Below are 9,916 nucleotides of genomic sequence, written 5' to 3'. Positions count from 1 at the left end.
AAAAAAAAAAATCATGTTGGACTAATGAGGCATCTTTATGTAAAACTAGAGGCCTGGTGCATGAAATTCGTGCATGGAGCGGGGTTACCTCAGCACAGCCTGCATCCACTACAATCAGGGACCCCCTGGGGGATGTCCACCGCTGGTTTAGGGATTGGGCCTAAACTGGTGGTCAGACACTCCTCTTACAGTCTGGAACCGCTGGCTCCTAACCACTCACCTGCCTGCCTACCTGATTGCCCCTAACCCCTCTGCCTGCCTGCCTGATCGCCCCTAACCTCTCTGCCTGCCTGCCTGATCACCCCTAACCTCTCTGCCTGCCTGCATGATCGGCCCTAACTACCTCTTCCTGCCTGCCTGACTGCCCCTAAGCAGCCATTGGATCCTTACATTCACTCAGTCATGGTTCTGATTGGTCAATTTCTATGCCAGTCAGCATCTCTGGGCCTATCAACGGGGCCTGATCAGAAAGGCGGACTGATCAGCAGCCCTGTTGGAGGCCTGGAGAAAAAAGGAGGCAACACTGTTGGCCAGGGCGGGAGTGAAAGAGAGGCAAGTTTTGATCAACAGCTGCCACAGAGGCTACAGATCAGACCCTGCCTCTCTCTCTGCATGCCTCTCTCCGAGCCTGATCAGCAGCCCTCTAGGTCAGGGGTGGGCAACCTCTGGCATGAGTGCCAAACATGGCACGCCAATAACTTTTGCTGGCACGCGAAACCCTCTCTTATAATCTTCCATTTACAATTTTTTTCTTAATATCGACTTTTTTATTTTTCAGATAAATTCACTGTAGGTGCATCTTAGATAAATAAATAATTTTACATAACAAGTTATCTTAAAGACCATAGAAATGGATTGATGAGAGAGGGGAAGAGCAATTTCTGTGCTTCTGCCTTAACTCTCACTGCCTTCCTAGATCTGACCAGTGTTTTGGTTTCATCCACATACTTTTGTGAATCTTTGTTCTCAGTGATGCAATTTGTTATGTCTCATAATAGGAGTAGCCTGATGGATGAAAGTAGTAGCTCATGCATATCTCTGAAGGTCATGAAATATAAACCTGATGTAAAATCTCTGTCATCAGTGATGCAGCGGCAAAAGTCCTACTGATAATATCAAACGGAGTCATAAAGTTTTCTGTTAAAAGTTTGCCCACCCCTGCCCTAGGCAGTCAGTACTGGGTAGGGGCCCACAGTGGTCCAGACATGGCAACCCAGCACTGACTTCCAGTCTGGTCGAGCCTTCAGTCCTTTGGACCCTGACTCTTAATTATATAGATAATAAACCTCAGTCTATATCTTATATCATAGAAAATAATTAACACAAATTCTAAAACTATAAAGTTTCTTAAAAAATGTATTCTTGGATTAAGGAAAGATTACTTAGCTACAGTATCAAAGTCAAATTTATTTTAAAAAGTGGGAAAAGTGGACTTCATAAAAATTAATAACTTTTGTGCTAAAAAGACTCTGTTAAGAAAATGAAAAGATGAAGACATTAGTGGGGAGAGATATTTGTAAGATCTTATTCTCATTCTACCCATGGCTTAAAGGTTGCTTTTGGTAGTTGCTTTGTTGGAATCAAGACCCAAAGTCCACACATTTCATTTTTTTATGTTCATTTTACACAGTATTTCACTGCTGACCCCTTGTTACTAGTGCCCAGTGAGTGTAGGGAGAAGTCAACTGACTTAGACTATAGCATAGTCTCCGTGCTGGATTTGGTTGATGGTTCTTTGTAATATCAGTTTACTAGATCATTTATCACAGCTGGTGGATCTAAAAAAACAGAGTGAGACCAGAGGCCTAATAGACTCAGGTTGGTTTCTTAGATTTGCTCTCTGTAGATTTTTAGATTTAAGCCAATCTCCTGCCAGGATTGGTAGGTGCCATCGCCCCCTGCACAGTGCAGGTGAGGTGATTTATAGGGTGACCTTACTCCTGCTGTTTCTGCAGAGTTATCCCTATCTCTGGAGCTCTGCGGCCACCTATGTCTAGCCCAGCCGTGGGCAAACTATGGCCCGCGGGCCGGATCCGGCCCCTTTGGCTGTTCTATTTGGCCCGCGGAGCAGAAAGAGCAGAGGGTTATCTTGCTCTCCCCTCTGCTCCTTCACCAGCAGCAGTGTTAACATGTATTAGTTCACACAAACACTCCATCCATGCTTTTGTTCCGGCCCTCCAGTCCAGTTTAAGAACCCATTGTGGCCCTCGAGTCAAAAAGTTTGCTCACCCCTGGTAGCCTATTAGAAGTTCTACAGAGTACACTTATCTTATACTTTCCTTATCTTGTTGGCTTTAGACACAGTGTGCTTGTTTGTTTGTTTTGTTTTGTTAAATTAGTCCCCACTTATTTTTCTTTCTTCAGATTCTAAACTTTTGTTCTATCATCTCTTTACTGACATATCTGACCTTGATAGGTTTGTGTCATCAAAAAATGCCTTCAAGACTGTGCTTTGAAAGAAAACATACTTTATTGTGTATTTTTGATTCATCCTTTTTAAATGTTTATAAACCATGTATTGTTCTCTATTTATGGGAAAATGTATTTGTTGCTCTCAGAGACAGTGATGCAAATTTTAAAGGAAAAGCACAGATGCAGGGAAAGACAGAAGTCAGATCGCCGAGGAGCCCCAGGTCTTCTTCACCCTGGAATCCACCTGGTCTGGGGCTGTCTCCAGCTCACAGGCTTGATCTTCCTATCACAGTGCACGTGCACCCACCTCTTAGTCATTCACTTATGCAATGAGTAACTCTTAGCTCTTACCAGGCCTCAGAGGTATGGACTCAAATTATGCATCACAACAAATAATAGGTAGAACCAGATTGACAATTTCTAAAAGGAAATAGAGATATCATGTAGACGTGTATTTACATGGACATGGCCAGCACAACAACCCTTTAGCAGGTCTACATTGGAAGCCAATTTATACACAGAAGTTTGCTGAAGCAGGACGGGAAAGTCTTATGATCCAGATATTTCTTGGCGTGGGACTCTGAGAGGACTGTGTGTGCCAGGGACCTGGTGTGATGGAGTCACTGGCAGGGAAGCCATGGGCATTGGGCAGGACTTCAAGGGGCCTTTGCCAAAACGTGGGTGCTCAGTGCTTACTTCGTATGTTTTTTCACTGCTGCCCATCCGTCTGAAAGAAAAAATATTCATTTCAGATTGACCCTGGACACTTTCTATATTTTAATGTGAGTTTTCTTATTTCTCCAGGGATGTGTTTTGTAGACCTAAATTTTAGATTCTAATTTTATATCCAACTTTTTACCATAGACCTTATTGGGTCCTGCATACTGCCTAGATTTATTATGAATTATTAAGTAATTTTATTCTATTCACTATAATGTGATTTTATTTATCTATAAAACACTTGAAATTTTATCCCCAAACAAAAGTAAACATGAAATTACTTAAAAAATATTTCATAGACTTTACTTATGGTTGATAGCCATGGTATTAATATGCATACAACTAATGGAAAATGTGAAATACCATGTATATAAAATATGTTATAATTTACTATAAAATATTATAAGCATTAAATTAAGCATTTAATAAATATCCCAGGTTTTATTAAAACCATCATCTCAAGAAATAAGGAAAACATGTTATCAAGGGAAATGATCATATCAATTAGCTTTTTGTTTTCAAAAATGTAAGAAATATAACAATGATGTGTGGAATAGAAGGCAATGGTGAGGGTTAAACCTTGGTCTTGCACTACTGTTTAAACAAAAATGTTATTTGTCAAATTAGGAAAAAAACAGACGTGTTGCTTATGAGTTTCTGCACCTAAGAAGGTTTTAATGTAGTGTGTGTTATCATGAGGAGACAATATCCATATTAAAGAACAATCTGCAGATTTCATAATAACATCAGCTTTATTCGCCAACTTGATCTTGGTTTCTGCAATGGAATTCCCGCGCAGATCATGGTGCGGCTGCACCCAGGGCAGCCCCACACCCTGCTTTCTGGCGGGTGTGGCCCCCGCAGCCCGTTAGCTTGGGGTCAGTGCAGAGCCAGGCCTCCCTCTGCCCCTTCACTTTGATTCCCCAAGGCCCGAGTTCAGATTTAGGAGGGCAGTTGTTAGCGGCTCCTTGCCATGAGAAAGAAAGCCTTTTCTGGGGACAAATATTAAGAAATGGAATCAAGTCGCTGTGGTTGGAACATTTAAGAGACAAAGAATTCTAGAAAGTGTGAAGTAGACGATCTGCAAATTATACTGGACACAAGGCCCAAGAAGCTTTAATTATCAGAAAAAGACAAGCAGTGACAAAGGACGGGAGGTGAGAGGTGCCTGGACCAGCGAAGAGCCCTCAGGTTAAAGAACAGAATTTTCTCTCAAATCAAGAGAAACTATTCAGGGTTCATAGGGCATCATTAGAAAATGCTATAAAAACTCACCATCCACTTTAGATTGGAAATCAGTGTTCAACATTTCAAAAATGTATCTATGAATGTGGCTAAGAACCTGGCCCCCTGCGCTTGGTAACAGTTCACTGTAGCATGTGTATGTTTTGTAAGGGAGAATAGGCACAGAGAGATCAAAGGAATGAATTGTCTTCTGTATTAGATCACTGAGGAGTATGCATGTCTGCACTAAAACCGAGTTTGCAAGACAAATTGCTTCTATTCTGAAAACCCATGATATACCGTTTTATAGGTAGCATGGTTCACATGGAGCATCCAGTCAACTCCAGTGTAGCAGAGATTTAATCATTCCTTAAAAATTGAGCTTCTTGCAATTGTTGATAGTATATTTTATTGCAATTCTAGGTTGCCACTGTTTCTCCAGAGCAGGAGGTTTATCGGGCTGTTCACAATAAAGGACGAGGCCCAGGTACCACTGGAAGGAGCAGGGGCACACTGGCTGGAACAGGCGTCCAGCCCCAGGCTCCTTTTGGTGTTGTTCATGCAGGTGAGATGTACACATGGACAAGGTTAATGAAAGGGTTTTAAGACAGAAGACCTAAATTATACATAAACCTTTAGGTTTAATGTTTTCCAGAAGGAAAAGAAAAAGAAAAAAAGACAATGAGGTGTTATTTCTAGACTCAGACTTTGAACATATTTGTTCAAAGAATATTTTAAATGATATTTTAAGTTTTCCTTTCTTTCCTAGTATTGAACATACACATTGTGTCATCTTATTTTCACTCAGTGATTAAGTCATTTATTTTGTAAGCACGTATTTGCTCATCTATTTAGGTTAAGGAATAGAAATAAAGGTCTTTATTAATCAAGGTCCTGACACAGGGTAGTTTGCCTTGGAGATAGATGATCAAAGTGTGTGTGTGTGTGTGTGTGTGTGTGTGTGTGTGTGTGTGTGTCATTGTTACATGTTCTGTGGGTGGAGCGTGGGGAGAAAGGTATTGCACTAAGGACTAGGACGTCCCTGAAAAATGATCTTTTAAAATGAACTAGCCAACTCCAGCCATGACTCTATTACATACAATGTATCTTTAGACATTATCTTAACCGTTAAAATTTATTGCATACTCATCTTTTAGGTTGAGACGAAGAAAAGAGTAGAAACCATTTTTCATTCTAAGAATCAATTCTGTGGCTTTTAGCAATTTTAGACAAAAGATTGGCAAAGTTCCCCCATGCTTTCAGTGATATTTCCCAATAGATCAGAGCGTTCCTCTCATGTGCCGGCTCTGGGTGGAGAATAAGTTCTTGGTGACCATTGTGAAATGAGTTGCTTTTGTCCCCTTCATGTTGTTTTCTCATCTAGAGTGTGTTTCTCTTGAATTCTTGGTACTTTAGTAAAGACCCTGATGGGAGATGGCGGGAGCCCTCCCTTCAAGCAGGCAATGGGAGGTGGCCCAACCTTTCTGCACAGCTTCAGGTGGGTGTTTAAAATAGACCATTGACGTCCTGTCCCTGAAAGAAAAGAAAAGAAAAACTAAGGCGGACATCAGAAAAGAGCAATTCAGGAGAAGTAGCTGGAGGGACTGAATTAGGAGAAAGATTAAAATAACAGAATACGCATAGTTCACTGAACAAGGAGAGAGAAGAGGCGGCAGCTGCCTGCAAACACAGACTAGGACTGGACAGATACAAAGCAAATTTAAGTTCAATATTAATGCATGTTTAAAAGTGAAGTGTATTGGTTTGAGGAAAAGAGAAACAAACCATAATATGCTGTTGGCTGTGTTTTCCCATGAAGCCAGAAGACATGTCAGTCCTGAGAGAATTCATTACCTCCTTGGTTTGACTCCTAGTAATTTAAGTAAGAGTCATTCGGGACAACTTTTTTGCGCCTAAAAGGTAAAGGGAACATGTAAAAATTTGGAGACTATCAGAGTTTTTAAAAATTCATGACAAGAATGATCTGTGATAAGCAAGGTCCTCATTCAAAGCAGAAATTTAACAATAATCCAGTGCAATCAAACCTGGAGCCTTGGCCGTCCTGCTGCTGAGCATAGAAAGGGGTGTGTCAATTACAGCTGGTTTCCGACCTCATTTTCCCCACTCTATTCAAGTTCCATCAAATGGCTCCTAAGCTGTTAAAAAAGAGCCAATTAACTGCTGGGCATTGTGTCGCTTTTTTATTTCTCTATTCACCCTCAGGAGTGGTTTTGGATGAGTAGTGAAATTTGCCGAATCGGAAGATGTCCTGAGGAATGAGAAGGCACAACAACGGGTCAAACGCCCTACAAAGCAGACAATTACACTAATAACTTAGATGTGGCTCTGGCTAGTTATGACTCATAAAGGACATTTTCTAGGAAAAGGGAAACTAGTGATACTTTTAAAGCAGAAAGTAGTGCCCTACTCTTTACAAATCAAACTATAATTATGCACTGCATTATCGGCATCGTAATGTGCCAGCATTTTGAAAAATTATTACTCCCAAAGAACCAGTTAGGCCAGCAAACTTACTTCCAGGCACATTTTTATTTACTAGTAACTAGTAATGTGGACTCAGAATTTTCAACAGCAAAATGCAAATTGCTTCTAAAGTCTTCGGCTACCTCTCGGCTATATGTCTATGGTTGCAGAGGTGGAAAATCTCTTTCCAAAAGAAACTTTAATGTCATCCCATGTAGCTCCCAACTGGTGGCTCTAAAAGCACAATTGTGGTGGCAGAAGCACAGGGGAGGGATGGAGAGAGACCCTCGCAGCCAGGTCTCCCACGCAGCCCGGCCTGGCCTTCACCCAATTAGGTTCCAGTTCTCCCTCATGAACTCTCTGAAGTTACACGAGACCTGATTCCTCTTTTTGCTTTTTTCCTTTTCATTGAACTTATTGGAGTGACACCAGTTAAAATTATGGAGGTTTCAGGTGCACAATTCTACAACACATTATCTGTACACTGTATTGTGTATCCACCACCACAAGTCAAGTCTCATCCATCACCATTTACCGCCCCCCGTTTACCCCTTTCAACCTCCTTCAACAACCCCCCCTCTCCCAGGCAATCACCACACTGCTGTCCCTGTCCATTTTTTTGCTCGATCCTCCCTCCCCCAGGTGTCAGCCTCCTCTCTCTCTATGAGTCTTGTTTGTTAAAGTGAAAAGCAGCTCCTACTTATTCTCTGTAAAAACCATTCATAGACTTGGGTCAGTCTAGTCCGTTTCCTCATGGATAGTGACCACGGGGTGCATTTCTGAGCTGGGGAAGGATTTCCTTTCATTTCAGAGTAGCACTCGGCTGGCATGGACACGGTGTGGTCGGTTCTGTGTAATCACCTTGACTTGGGGGATGCAGTGTCTTCTCTCGTGGGACTTATCTGAGACTAAATGCTGGGGCTTCCCAGGAATTTTGCGGCCCTGAGGGCGATGTTGTCAATTGAGACTGTGCCACCCTGGAAAGTAGATTAATATCAGAGAAACACAGATCTAAATTCTCTGACAACCATTTTACTTGAGTAATAGATGCCTGGTGCATAAAATTCGTGCATGGGGTTGTGGGAGGAGCCCTCAGCCAGGCCTGCACCCTTTCACAATCCCAGATCCCTCAGGGGATGTCTGACTGGATTTCCTTCATCACAATCTTGGACCGCTGGCTCCTAACCACTTGCTTAACTGCCTGATCACCCCTAACCACTGGCCTGCCTGCCTGATTGCCCCTAACCACTTGCCTGCCTGCCTGATGGCCCCTAACTGCTCACCTGCCTGCCTGATCTCACCTAACCACCTCTGCCTCAGCCCCCGCCACAGCAGCTTCATCAGGAAGGATGCCCAGAATGATGTCCAGAAGGTCATTTGGCTGTTCAGTATAATTAGTATATTATGCTTTTACTAGAGGCCCATTGCAGGAAGATTCCTGCAAGAATAGGGATTCTTGCGGCTGGAGCGAAGCAGAGAAGGGAGTGAAACCTGCTGAGGTGGGCTTCGCTCCCCCCTCCACCATCTGGCTTGCTTCCCTCCTGCCTCCGCTGCCTTGGCTCCGTTCCTGTCTCCACCGCCTCTACTTTGCTCCCTTCTGCAGCACTTCACTTCCCTCTACGTTGTCTCAGCCTTCACTCCCAGACGTTATATGCAGATTAACTGCCATCTTGGTTGGGTTCATTTGCATATAGTTGCTCTGATTGGCTGGTGGGCATAGCGAAGGTATGGTCAACTATCATCGTTGTCTTTTATTAGTGTAGATTGTTATAGATGCCTGGATGAGAATTTACCAAACATTTTTAAAAGCTACCCTTATAAATCTTTAATCATGTATTAGACATTGGCCTACACTTTATGTGCTTGAGTGCATTTCATTCTCATTATAATCCTTTGAGGTAGGTTTTCTTATTCCCATTTTTGTTTAGGAAGTAACGTGGGTTTGGATAAATTAACAACTGACCTCATTTCCCAGTGGTTACCAGTTAGACAGGGGCCACAGTTCCGTCTGATGTCAGTCCACAGAAGTCCTGTCCTTCTGGCTACAGCCAGGAGCCAGAAGGCAGGATTTTTTATTCATAGGAATGTCTGATGCAGAACTTATCTATTCATGGGTGAGTGAAACCCAGACCTTAAGTTTTAAACGGCTCATGTAGCAATCCATGGATCAAACACACACATAAGAAATTTTTCTTAAGTTCCCAATTAGTGAGTGAGAGTAAGGGCCTCAATGGACACTATGAGGCCACTCTTGCTGTGGGACAGGAGATAATGAAGGTCATCAGCAGAAGGAAGAGCCTATGATGCGGATGAATTTCTCAGTGCAGGCTAGCATTCACGCCCTAGATTCCAATGTAGATATAGATCCTGCATTACTGGTTAAATATATGTAGAAGACTAAATTAACTGCAAAAATATGAGTATTTCCCATCTCAATGAACTTTTTTATAATCCTACTAGAGGCTCAGTGCATGAATTCATGCACCGGTGGGGTCCCTTGGCCTGGCCAGCACCCTCTCACAATCCAGGACCCCTCAGGGAATGTCAGACTGCCGGTTTCAGCCCAATCCCTGCAGACCAGGCCAAGGGACCGGGCTTCTAGTATGCTTATAAGATCTTTGTTTAATCTCTCCCCTCCCTTCGCCCTCCCCCACTTCTCTCTGAGATTCATTAGCCTGTTTCATGTTTCCATACCTGTGCATTGAGTATCTATCCCCTGGTGGTCAGTGTCTGTCATAGCTACTGGTTGAATGGTCAAACAGTCAAATGGTTGCTTAGGCTTTTATATATATGCTAGGGGCCCAGTGCACAAAATTTGTGCACTGGGGGGGGTGTCCCTCAGACCAGCCTGCCCCCTCTCACATACTGGGAGCCCTCAGGGGATGTCCTAGTGATGGCTTAGGCCCACTCTCTGCTCCCCTTGGGGATAGGGCCTAAGCTACAGTCTGGCCTCCTTCTGTGGGAGGCGACCGGGCTGATCAGAGGAAGGCACCAGCCCCATCACCCTGCTGCTGCAGCCACTGCCAGTCACTGCAGCCACCAAGGTGTTTTCATCAACACGGATTCCAGTCCCATC

This window comes from Myotis davidii, unplaced genomic scaffold (assembly GCF_000327345.1).
Source record: "Myotis davidii unplaced genomic scaffold, ASM32734v1 scaffold14, whole genome shotgun sequence".
Lineage (NCBI taxonomy): Eukaryota > Metazoa > Chordata > Mammalia > Chiroptera > Vespertilionidae > Myotis > Myotis davidii.
The sequence above is the reverse complement of the archived record's forward strand: the minus strand, read 5'-3'. Positions refer to the sequence as shown.